The sequence below is a fragment of the Somniosus microcephalus genome, chromosome 21, assembly GCF_052327205.1.
Source record: "Somniosus microcephalus isolate GS21.2 chromosome 21, FLI_Smic_1.0, whole genome shotgun sequence".
Classification (NCBI taxonomy): domain Eukaryota; kingdom Metazoa; phylum Chordata; class Chondrichthyes; order Squaliformes; family Somniosidae; genus Somniosus; species Somniosus microcephalus.
The window spans coordinates 44,515,117-44,527,563 of record NC_141007.1 but is presented as its reverse complement, the minus strand read 5'-3'; the positions used below and the strand labels follow the sequence as shown (position 1 = coordinate 44,527,563).

General features: G+C 44.8%; 1 protein-coding gene across 4 annotated transcripts in view; it reads right to left on the bottom strand.

Annotated features, from left to right (window-relative positions):
- The window catches only part of LOC147102756 (neuronal-specific septin-3-like), a 299,156-nt gene that overhangs the window by 15,719 nt on the left and 270,990 nt on the right, over positions 1-12,447 (bottom strand). The window lies entirely within an intron of this gene.

The window sequence follows — 12,447 nt, the reverse complement described above, 5'->3', positions numbered from 1 at the left end:
TACACGGTTTTCCTCAGCTTCTGTCATTTCTAGAAACTGTCCAGTTTTCATTCTATTGATTTCAAGAGAATGTAAATCGGACGGGTTCTACAACAAGTGGATAATCCACTCTGCCAGGTCAGGTGGTGAAGTTGCAAATGACCCATCCCATGTGCAATGTCACATGAGATTTACTGGGAATAATATAAAATCATTAGTATTATATAAAATAAGGACAGAATGCAAGACTTTTAAAATGGGAGGCTGAATTACAACTATGCACCCTGGCCCAATTATCTCCTGCTCTCTAATCCCTGAAGAGAGCATTTACTCTCAATGCCTTGAGTACAGCATTGCCAGAAATTAACCAGATAGATTTAAATTCCTCGCTACATTTTACGCAGCATTACCTATGCAGAGAGGAAGTTGTCCTCCTGATTTCTTCTTAAGGCAAAGATTGTTTAAAATGTATTTCTTATCCAACTTTTTCTCCATGCAATCATGGTGTGGTTTACTCCCCCCTCTAAATCTGAAAGCTTTTCCTGTAGGAAATATCAGTAATGTGCAGCTGCTGTGGTCAAAATCAGACAGGCATAGCCACCTGACATGACAAAGTTATTTGTCCTGCTCTCAGTACAAGCACCAGTCATCCACAATTAGAGGTATTTGTAGTGTATGTACCTTTAAGAGCCTCTGTGTACTGTAATACCGGTAGTGACCACTCGGGGATATAAGCCTGTATAGTGTCTTGTATCTTTTAGTTCACCTCCAGACTTTGTTCAGTAAACACCTGTTAAACCAACTCCTGCATTCCGTGTCTCCATTAACACACGGATACAACAGTGGCGCTGAATTGGAAACGGACTTACCTGCAATTCGGCAGCACCTCAAGGAGATCGATTCCTCAGACGAAGGTTGAAGAAAAAAAAACTGTGGTTTCACCAGCTAGCCGGGCTGGTGGCAGGTACTGCACTAATCCTTCCTGGGCGGCGGGCTGGGGCTCGATCGGGTGGCTCTGCAGCGGGGCCGAGCAGCGAGTCGGAAGGCAGAGGCAAACAGAGAAGGAGGGTGGAGCACTCGGGAGACGGCCGTCGCTGCAAAGCAGGTCGGCGTTCGGACCAAGCAGAGGGAGGGAAAAGACCCAGAGAGTCCGGCGGGAATGAGTCTCCAACTATTAAAAATACAGTATCTGTGTAAATAAAAACCGCAGAGAACAGCGTTGTCAGCAGCGACAGTGGCGGGAAAGCACGGGAGGCGCCATTTTTTTCTCGGCAGAGAAGAAAGGAAAGCGCGGGAGGTGCCATTTTTGATTTTCAGGATGCCGAAGACTGGCAATATTACTGCTTTCGATAGTGATATAGAGGATTGGACCACATATGTGGAAAAAGAGTGGAGGTATATTGCACAGCGAATGAAGTAGAGGATGATAAAAAGGCATCGGTACTTCTAAATCTGATGGGCGCAAGGACATACGGGCTGTTACGAAACTTAATCACTCCAGCCAAAGCGATGGACAAGAATTTTAAGGAGATTGTTGATACCCTACAGGAGCACTTAAACCCAACACCGCTGCTGATAGCGGAACGATTCAAATTCTTCAGGAGGAATCAGCACAAGAATGAAAGTAACGCTGATTACCTCACCGAATTAAGAAAGCTGTCAAAGCACTGCCAATTCGGGGCAGGACTGGCAGATTCTCTACGAGACAAATTCGTCTGCGGTCTCCTAAGTGAAGAAACACAGAAAAGGCTACTTTCTGAGAAAGATTTGACACTGGACAAGGCTTTCAATGTGGCTGTATCATACGAAGCAGCAGCAAGAGGAGCTGCAGAGATACAGCAAAAGCCACAGGACTTCGGCACCCATGAAATGACACGGGGTTGAGAGAGATGTTATCGCTGTGGCAGATCCACCCATGACCAGAGGGACTGCTGGTTCAAGGACAAAGCATGCAGGCAATGCGGAAAGATGGGACACATGGCACGTGTATGCCGATCTGGAAACAAAAAATCCACTGACAGAAAAAAAAATCAATAAGGAAAAGTACAGAAAGGTACAAATGATGACGGACAGTAGCTCCGAAGACCAGAAGAGCGATAGCGACTCCGGAAACAAGAGACTAAGCTGTCTCAAATTACATAATGTAATTGCCAAAGAAGATTACCAGACCATTTGGGTTACCCTCACGATAGCGGGGTCCCCAGTTAAAATGGAGCTAGATACAGGATCAGCTCTGACCGTCATAAGTCGACGGGATTACGAGCGGCTATTTCCGCATATACCTTTGAAAGACACATCCATTATCTTGAAGACATATACGGGGCAAAAAGTATACCCCAGAGGGAAAATAAGGGTGCCTGTTGTATACAACGGCAAGGAAATACAGAAGTTGTATTTATACGTTCTGCAAGATGGTGGTCCACCGTTGTTGGGACGTGAATGGATCAGGAAGATACGGTTAGACTGGCACTCCATTCAGGCACTGACGGTGACCAGTAGGAAAAAAAATGATGACGTCATACCTGATCGATTAAAAGACATCTTGGCCAACGCCAAAGAAGTGTTTCAACAGGAACTAGGAACCTTGAAAGGCGTCACCGCCTCAATAAAAGTGGAAGATGCAGCAATTCCCAAGTTTTTTAAGGCAAGGCCGGTGCCATACGCAATTCGTCCAGCAGTCGAGGCAGAGCTGGAGAATTTGGAAAAGGCAGGCGTGTTATCCAAGGTAGATTGGAGCGAGTGGGCAACACCCATCGTCCCGGTCATGAAGAAAACATTGAATAATGATAAATCTGAAGAACAGAGAAAAATTCGCATCTGTGGGGACTTCAAGGTGACTGTAAACCCGGTCCTTCACACGGTACAGTATCCTCTTCCGAGGATAGAAGATATTTTCGCCTCACTATCCGGAGGGAAATGTTTCACCAAAATTGACTTGGCACAGGCATATCTACAGATGGAGGTTGAGGAGGCCTCTAAAAAGTATCTCACGATAAACACACACAAAGGCCTGTACCAGTACAATCGACTGGTTTTCGGAGTAGCATCAGCTCCAGCTATCTGGCAAAGAGCTATGGAGCAAGTCCTGCAAGGGATTCCGGGGATTCAATGCTACCTAGATGACATCCTTGTAACAGGAGAAAACAACAACGAGCACCTTGCCAATTTGGAGCAGGTGCTCACTAGGCTGAGAGAACGGGGCCTACGAGCAAATCGCCCCAAGTGCGAATTTTTCCAGAAACAAATATCATATTGTGGCCATATAATTAACGAAGAAGGGTTGCATAAGTCACCTGAAAAAATTGAAGCGGTCATAAAAGCCCCAGCACCTGAAAATGTCTCACAATTAAGTTCGTTCCTGGGATTGATAAATTACTATCATAAATTTTTACCGAACTTGTCAACTGTTCTGCACCCTCTTAACGCACTGCTACAAACAGGAGTAATTTGGAAATGGAGCGAAGACTGTAAACGTGCCTTCCATAAATGCAAAGGCTTGATCACGTCCAAGGAAGTGTTGGCTCATTACAACCCATCACTGCCAATCAGACTGGCGTGCGATGCATCCCCTTACGGCGTAGGAGCGGTATTATCGCATAGATTCCCTGATGGCTCGGAGCGGCTGATAGCTTTTGCGTCACGCTCATTGAACTCAGCTGAGCGTAACTATGCCCAGATCGACAGGGAAGCACTCAGCCTGGTATGGGGAGTGAAGAAATTCAACCATTACCTACACGGACAAAAATTTACCTTGTTGACTGACCATCAACCCCTCGTCTCCATATTCAACCCTAAAAAGGGCGTTCCCATTATGACAGCGCAAAGGCTACAGAGGTGGTCCCTTTTCCAAGGGGCACACCAATATGACATAGAATGCAAAGGATCAAAACAGCATGGGAATGCTGATGGGTTATCGCGCCTACCGTTGCCAACGGTAGAAGAGGCACCTACAGTGGACCCAGTGGAGATGTTCCACTCAGCCATAGTGGAATGTCTACCAGTAACAAATTCTACCATTGAAAAGGAAACGAGAAATGACCCGACTCTCTCACGAGTCTACGATTTAACGGTGAAGGGATGGCCAGCACATGGCGAACCACTGTTGCCAGCATTCTCGCAAAGAAGAGAACAGCTGTCGGTGTGCCGAGGAACCTTGATGTGTGGATCCAGAGTGGTGATTCCACCCAAACTCCAGGATAAAGTGCTAAAGGAGCTTCACGAGGGGCATCTGGGTGGAGTGAAAATGAAGAACCTAGCCAGAGCGTTTGTGTGGTGGCCAGGTATCGATGGAGACATCGAAGAAATGACCAAGAGCTGTCTAGGATGCCAGAAGGTCCAAAACGCCCCACCACAAGCCCCTCTACATCCATGGGAGTGGCCCTCATCTCCATGGCAAAGGGTACACATCGACTTTGCTGGTCCATTTATGGACTCAATGTTCTTAATCGCGGTTGATGCACACTCCAAGTGGCCAGAGGTAATAAAGATGTCCTCCACCACCACGGAAAAAACCATCACAGTATTGGGGACCATATTTGCCAGGAATGGGCTGCCTGAACAGATCTGTTCTGATAATGGACCGCAATTTGTGTCCGAAGAATTCAGGAAGTTCTTAAAAAACAATGGGGTTAAGCACTACACGTCCGCCCCATACCATCTCGCCACCAATGGATTAGCTGAAAGATTTGTCCAGACCTTCAAGAAGGCCATAAAGGCCATGGGTAATGAAGACATAAATCTACAACATAAGGTAGATAACTTCTTGTTTGCGTACAGGAATGCAACACATGTGGTTACAAACCAAACTCCCGCCATGATGTTTTTCAACAGAAGACTAAGATGCCGGCTGGATTTGATCAAGCCAAACATCAGAAGGGACGTAGAGAACCGGCAATTTCAAGGCATGAGTGAAAGGCCAACTAGAACCTTCCAGATAGGTCAACAAGTTTTGGCCCGGGACTACCGTACCGAGAAATGGCAGCCTAGAACTATTTGCACACGACTAGGACCGCTGATGTATACCGTGGACATTGGAGAAAGCATAATAAGGCGTCATGCTGACCAGATCATAGAGTCATCCGAAAAGGGACAACCTACACAACTCTATACGCCTAATGATGAAGCAGAGATACCCATAGTATCTACCTCCGATCCGGTGATACTGGAACCAGATGAACCCGACACTGGCATTCAAGCCGAATCGACCTTGCCAAAAGAACCTACTACACCACCAAAAACTACTACACCACCGAGGCGTTATCCGGACCGAGTCAGGAAGCCTCCAGGAGAGACTGACTTATAATTGATTAACTGCAGCAAATGTGTAGATTATTGTTCTTGTAAACATGTTAATTAATGATTACTTAAAATGTTATGTACTAATTATCTAAAAGGGGAGGAATTGTAGTGTATGTACCTTTAAGAGCCCCTGTGTACTGTAATACCGGTAGTGACCACTCGGGTATATAAGCCTGTATAGTGTCTTGTATCTTTTAGTTCACCTCCAGACTTTGTTCAGTAAACACCTGTTAAACCAACTCCTGCATTTCGTGTCTCCATTAACACACGGATACAACAATATTCCTAACAGCAACATTTACATGGATGATTAGAAACCCCATTTTAAGCTTAAAAAAGGTTAGTATCATACAAATTGTACTGCTGGTTTTGCTGAGGTCAAAGGTTAATTCAGTATCTCATGCCTTGTTGGCACGTATACTTTATGACACCTTTGCCAATTAACAACATTGATTTGATGCATCTTTAAATAAGGTTGCCCAAACATTTTCCCTTTATGGGATTCTCAGATAGTGATCATGGAGCCTGGGAATGCATGGAAAACAATTGAAACACGAACATCACATTCTCGCAACATTCTCCCGTACTGAAGATAACAATAATTAGCATATGACAAAAGATGCTAAAACTAAACATGAACAAAATCAGTTATTTTCCTTTCATCTGCAACAAGATACCCTATAACTAATGCGAGGTAATTATGAAATAAATGGTTCTTGGATTCAACCAAATTGTCCATGTTGGGGATCATGCTGGAAATGGCAACTCTCAAGGAAGCACTGGCTGCTACAAATCGAGCTTACTTCTAGCTGTAGTTTTGGAATTATAAATAGGAGGCTGATGATTGACAAATGTCACTCTTTGATTGGTGCAAAGGGACCTTGGGTTGTGAAAAATGGTTCTCTTATTGAGAGAAAACAGCGTTTTTTGATCCATAACTCAACTCGGAGTTGTGGGAACTCGTCACAAACAAATGTTGCTCAAGGCGCCTTCTGAATAGCATTCTACAGTTCATATTGTACCAAAGGAAAGTTCCAGAGGAAATCAGATACCAAAAAAGGGTGAAAAAAACAGTAATGGCACATTTCATGTCACAGGTAATAAGTTAACAATGAGATGACAAAACAAAATGGTGAATTTTCTTCCCCTCCCAAGAAAACCTATTGTGCAAGAATTACACATTAGAATTTTTATAGTGGCGGCAACTAAACAGCCAAGACCATCTAGTTCAATCAATTAAAACACTGGAATGAAAAGCCTGAGTTAATGTCCTGTGACTTGGTGAGCAGGGAGTCTTAAGGTAACCTGCAGAGGCCTCAACACCTGAAAGCAGCACATTTTCAATACAAACACATCACCAGGCACTGCAACAAAAATAAACCACAGAAAAAAACACCTTCAAAAATTCCCTAAATAACTGGCTAGTCGCCCTCGCACACACCCTTAAACTCTCCCAAGTCGCAAACCAGCACCACTCCTCACCCCAAGATACAAGCTAATGAAAATATGCAATATTTTTTTTTAAAGAAAAAACTAATTGCAAATTCTACCCTGGGCCACTCCAGTTAATGATGCAGCGAGGGAACTGGGGCTTGGCGAGCTGGATAACCCACACCCACAGGCTGGATCAGGACCATAGGCCCCAGTTTGAACATTTCAGCTCCAGCTGATCATTGGGCATCAGGATTTATGGCTTATTGAAAATGTCAACCAAAAAAAAAGAAACGAGTTGCAATAAAAGTAGTTCAATTTGACTTCTAAATTGCTTACAGAGCAAAGTTATTGATCATTACATGTCAACAGTTCATGCCATCTGTTTCCACAACTGTCACTGGGGAGCTGTAAAAAATGGTTCATGTTTCCCAACTCAAATTTCTCTCAGGGCAACATATGGCTTTGCAGTTTTGTTCAACAGCAAGCAGAAATATCTCAGCAAAAAAAAAAAATTGAAGTGTCAAATACATTTCAGTAGTAACAAAAACTGGATCAATGTTGAAGCAGCAGCAACTCCTACCCAAGTTAGTTACTTCCAATCTTAGGAAAGGTGTACCGAATGGCTTCATTTTAAGCCTACTGATTATTTGATTTGGTTCATCTAGTTCTGGCTCATATTTTATGCTGCAGTTGGGCTACAGGAAACTTTGGTTTATCCGGAGGTTGTATGTCCGGAATACTCGATCTAACGGCAAAAATCAGGAGCCGTTTTCTATAAGTTTTTTTTAGTTCTTGTTCTTTTTTTTTTCCCCAGTCAGGCACTGCAAGGTCTGTTGCTATAGCAACAGCTTCAGCTAGAGAGACTCTTTAGAAGCTGTTGCTAAGCAACAGTGTTTGCTGTCAGATACGGAGATGAAAACCTCCGTATGCTTCAACATTAACTTTGTATGTCCGGCAGTTTTGATAAATCGGCAACACGCCGGTCCCGGATATCACAAAGTTTCCTGTATTTAAAACAAAAGTACTGACAACCATCCTGATGAAATCTGTGGCCTGGCGTTGTGTGCAATAACCTAGTTCTTGTACATCCAGTTGAACCCAGGGTGTAACTAATAGTGCCAGCTCACACATGGAGCACACAATCGAGAGCAGTTTTTCTAGGGGTCCATGGAGACATCCCATGGGGTCCACAAAGACATCCCATGGGGTCCACAAAATAAGCTCACAGGGCACGGGAAAGCTGGTGGGGCCATGTTCAAACTGCCACACGTGACCAGAAAGTACACCTCGGATTGGTTAATTTAAACTTTAAACTGATGTCTTGCATCCAGGGACTTTACAGCTGCTAGTGATCTGGAAAGGGAACAGCAGTTAGTCTTCCATGGGAGGCCCTTGCCCAGGACTTCGCAGTACTCGGTAGCTTCAAGAGCATTGGTAGCGTGCAAGTAAATTACTTGAAAATGTAGACGAGACGAGGCCAGGAGTGGAGCGGTGCAGCTGAAGAGGGCGAGGCAAGGCGAGGCGAGGCTGGGAGCAGAGCGGAGTGGCATGGCTGAAGAGGGCGAGGTGAAGCGAGACAAGGCTGGGAGCAGAGCGGAGTGGCATGGCTGAAGAGGGCGAGGTGAAGCGAGACAAGGCTGGGAGCAGAGCGAAGTGACTGAAGAGGGCGAGGTGAAATGAGACCAGGAGCAGAGTGGAGTGGCTGAAGAGGGCCAGGCCAGGCCAGGAGCAGAGCAGAGCGGCTGAACAGGGCCAGGCAAGGAGACATGAGTCCGGGAGAGGAGTGGCTCAAGAGAGCCACTAATGAGGTTTATAAACTAATTGTCAATCTATATTGAAATAAAAACAGAAAATGCTGGAAATACTCAGCAAGTCAGGCAGCATCTGTGGAGAGAGAAACAGAGTTAACATGTCAGGTCAATGACCCTTCGTCAGAACTGGAAAAAGCTGGAGATGGAACGGGTTTTTAAGCAAGTGTAGGGGCAGGGAAAGTGGGGAGGGAAGGAAAGAGCAAAAGGGAAGGTCTGTGATAGGATGGAAGGCAGGAGAGATTAAGAGACAAAAGGGATGATGGGGCAAGGCAAAACCAGTCCCCATCCACCACCACCCTCCTCCGCCTGGCTGAACTCTCCTTTGACTCCACTCACTTCCTCCAAATTAAAGGTGTTGCTATGGGAATCCACATGGGTCCTAGCTATGCCTGCCTTTTCGTGGGATATGTGGAACATTCTTTGTTCCAGTCCTACTCGGGTTCCCTCCCTCACCTCTTTTTCCAGTACATTGATAAATGTATTCGTGCCGTTTCCTGCTTTCGTCCCGAACTAGAACATTTCATACACTTTGTTTCTAATTTCCACCCTTCCCTCACCTTTACATGGTCCATCTCCGACTCTTCCCTTCCTCGACTTCTCTGTCTCCATCTCTGGGGATAGGTTATTGACAAACGTTCACTACAAGCCTACTGACTCCCACAGCTACCTCGACTACACATCCTCCCACTCCACCTCCTGTAAGGACTCTATTCCATTCTCCCAGTTTCTCCATCTCTGCCACTTCTGCTCTGACGATGCCACCTTCCATACCAGTGCTTCCGACATGTCTTCCTTTTTCCTCAACCGAGGATTCCCCTCTACTGTGGTTGACATGGCCCTTGACCGTGTCTGTTCTATTTCCCGCACTTCTGCTCTCACCCCTTCCCCTCCCTCCCAGAACCACGATAGGGTTCCCCTTGTCCTCACCTTTCACCCCAACAGCATTCACATTCAACGGATCATCCTCCGCCATCTCCAGCGTGATCCCACCACCAAACACTTGTTCCCCTCACCTCCCTTTTCAGCATTCTGAAGGGACCGCTCCCTCCGCAACACCCTGGTCCACTCCTCTATCAGCCCCAACACCCCTTCCCCTTCGTCCGGCACCTTCCCGTGCAAGTGCAGGAGATGCAACACATGCCCTTTTACCTCCTCCCTTCCCACTGTCCAGGGCCCCAAACGCTCCTTCCAGGTGAAACAGTGATTTACTTGTACTTCTTGTAATTTAGTATACTGTATTCGCTGCTCACGATGCAGTCTCCTCTACATTGGGGAGACCAAACGCAGATTGGGTGACTGCTTTGCAGAACACCTCCGTTCAGTCCGTAAGGGTGACCCTGAGCTTCCGGTCGCCTGTCACTTTAATTCTCTGCTCCACTCCCACTCAGACCTCACCGTTCTTGGCCTCTTACACTGTTCCAATGAAGCCCAACGTAAGCTCGAGGAACAGCACCTCATCTTTCGATTAGGCACTTTACAGCTTTCTGGACTCAACATAGAGTTCAACAATAACAACAGAAAATGCTGGAAAAACTCAGCAAGTCAGGCAACATCCGTGGAGAGAAATTTGAGTTGACGTTTCGGGTTTGACCCTTCTTCAAAACTGGAGAGAAAAGGAACTAGATCGAAGGCAGGGCTGCGATCGGACAAAAGAATAAAAGAACCAAAAGAAGTAAAAGAGATTAGAAGCTAGACGAGATGGTAATAGGCTGTGATTAGGTGTAAAGTGTACTGGCAGGGCAAAAGATAGCTGCCAGGTGTGAGAGAGAAACAACAGGAAAGGGGGGGGGGGGGGAAAGGAAAGGAGTGGAAAAATATAAGTGAAAATGAAATAGGGGCCGAGGTTATGATCTGAAATTGTTGAACTCGGTATTGAGACCGGAAGGCTGCAGAGTGCCTAATCGGAAGATGAGGTGCTGTTCCTCGAGTTTACGTTGAGCTTCCGTGGAACAGTACAAGAGGCCAAGGACGGTGAGGTCCGAGTGGGAATGGAGCGGTGAATTGAAATGACAGGCGACCGGAAGCTCGGGGTCACCCTTACGGACTGAACGGAGGTGTTCCGCAAAGCAGCCCTGCCTTCGATCCAGTTCCTTTTCTCTCCAGTTTTGAAGAAGGGTCAAACCCGAAACGTCAACTCAAATTTCTCTCCACGGATGTTGCCTGACTTGCTGAGTTTTTCCAGCATTTTCTGTTGTTATTTCGGATTTCCAACATCTGCAGTATTTTGCTATCGTAATAGAGTTCAACAATTTCAGACCATAACCTTGGCCCCTATCTTTTTTTCTCTCTCACATGGCAGCTGTCTTTTATTCTGCCAGTGCCATTTACACTTCATCTAGAGCCATCTTTTGTTTCTTAACTTGTCCCATTACCATCTGCTTTTGCCTTGCACCATCATCCCTTTTGTCTCTTAATCTTTCCTGATTCCACCCTATCACAGACCTTCCCTTTTGTTCTTTCCTCCCCCTTCCCCTCCCCTTGCTTAAAAACCTGTTCCATCTCCAGCTTTTTCCAGTTCTGACAAAGGGTCATTGACCTGAACTATTAACCGTATTTCCAGCATTTTCTGTTTTTATTTCAGATTTGCAGCATCCACAGTATTTTGCTTTTGTGTCAATCTATATTTGTTTAAGTTTGGGGGAAAAAAATAGCAACCCATGATTTCTGTACCCAAATATCTTGATTTTTAAGAGTTTGTCTCTTGATTTATGAGATGGTGGGGTTGGCATTACTGAATACCTGTGGCCTTATAATTACATTTTAGATTGGGGGGGGGGGGGGGTGTCCGTGATTACTAACCCATTTGAAAAGGGGTCCTTCAACCAAAAAAAGTTTGAGAACCGCTGGTCTAAAGGACTTGGTTTCAGAATTCCAACTTTGAAAGTGCTGCCACTCTATAGTAGTGCAGTTGATTATAATCTGTGCAGTCCTGTTGCAGTTATCCTCCATGAATCTAATTTCTGCATCATTTGCAAATATTTACAACACAGTTAATATGGTGGAGATTTGTGATACTGAAGGTACATGAATGGGACGCTTTGTTTACTTTATTTTAAATCAGCAATATCATCATCGTACATTTCCTGGTACCTTACAACACTACCAGATTCAGAGTAAAGCTCCTTCTATTCCACTCCAAAAATGCTCAACTTCAGCCTTCCAACAACACTCCCCACCTGCATCAGTGAAAGTTTTTCTTGCCAGCCATCCCTGTAGCCTCTGGCATCATCTTCACATTGCACCTCCAGTACCAGTGCCAAAGCCAAAAGACTCTCTAATGCTATCATTGCAGGCCAATATTGGAAATAATTATTGTACTAAGAACTGGTCTTGCTTTATTGCTTGCACCTGGTTTTCAACTTTTTTTTATTAAAAGGAATAAGAAATTTGGTGGTACAATATGCTGCTGCATGAATTTCTACCAGATTATCCCAGTTTAGCACTGTTAGCTCAAAGGTGCAAATCAACAAATTGCATTTATAGAGCGCCTTTAACGTAGTAAAAAGTCGCAAGGCGCTTCACAGGAGCAATTATGAAACAAAATTTAACATCGAGCTATACAAGGAGATATTAGGACAGGTGACCAAAAGCTTGGTCAAAAAGAGGTAGGTTTTACAGGAGCATCTTAAGGAAGGGACGTAGAGAGGTGGAGAGGTTTAATGCCATTTAATATTTTTGAATAAGTCAGCAAGTAAATCGTTTTACAAACTGGCACAGTTTTATTTGTTAACTTACATAGATTAAATTAGAAGATGATTTCAAAATTTAAAAAGTCACATCATTAAAAAGTCTGTAGAAAATATTTTATGATCTCATTGCGTGTTAAATCTACATTTTTTTCCTAATAAGTGAAGGGCTTCAATTCTGCTGCAATTTATACTTGTGTTATTTGGAGTGTTTGGCACAGGGAGTTGTTGCTAAGCGT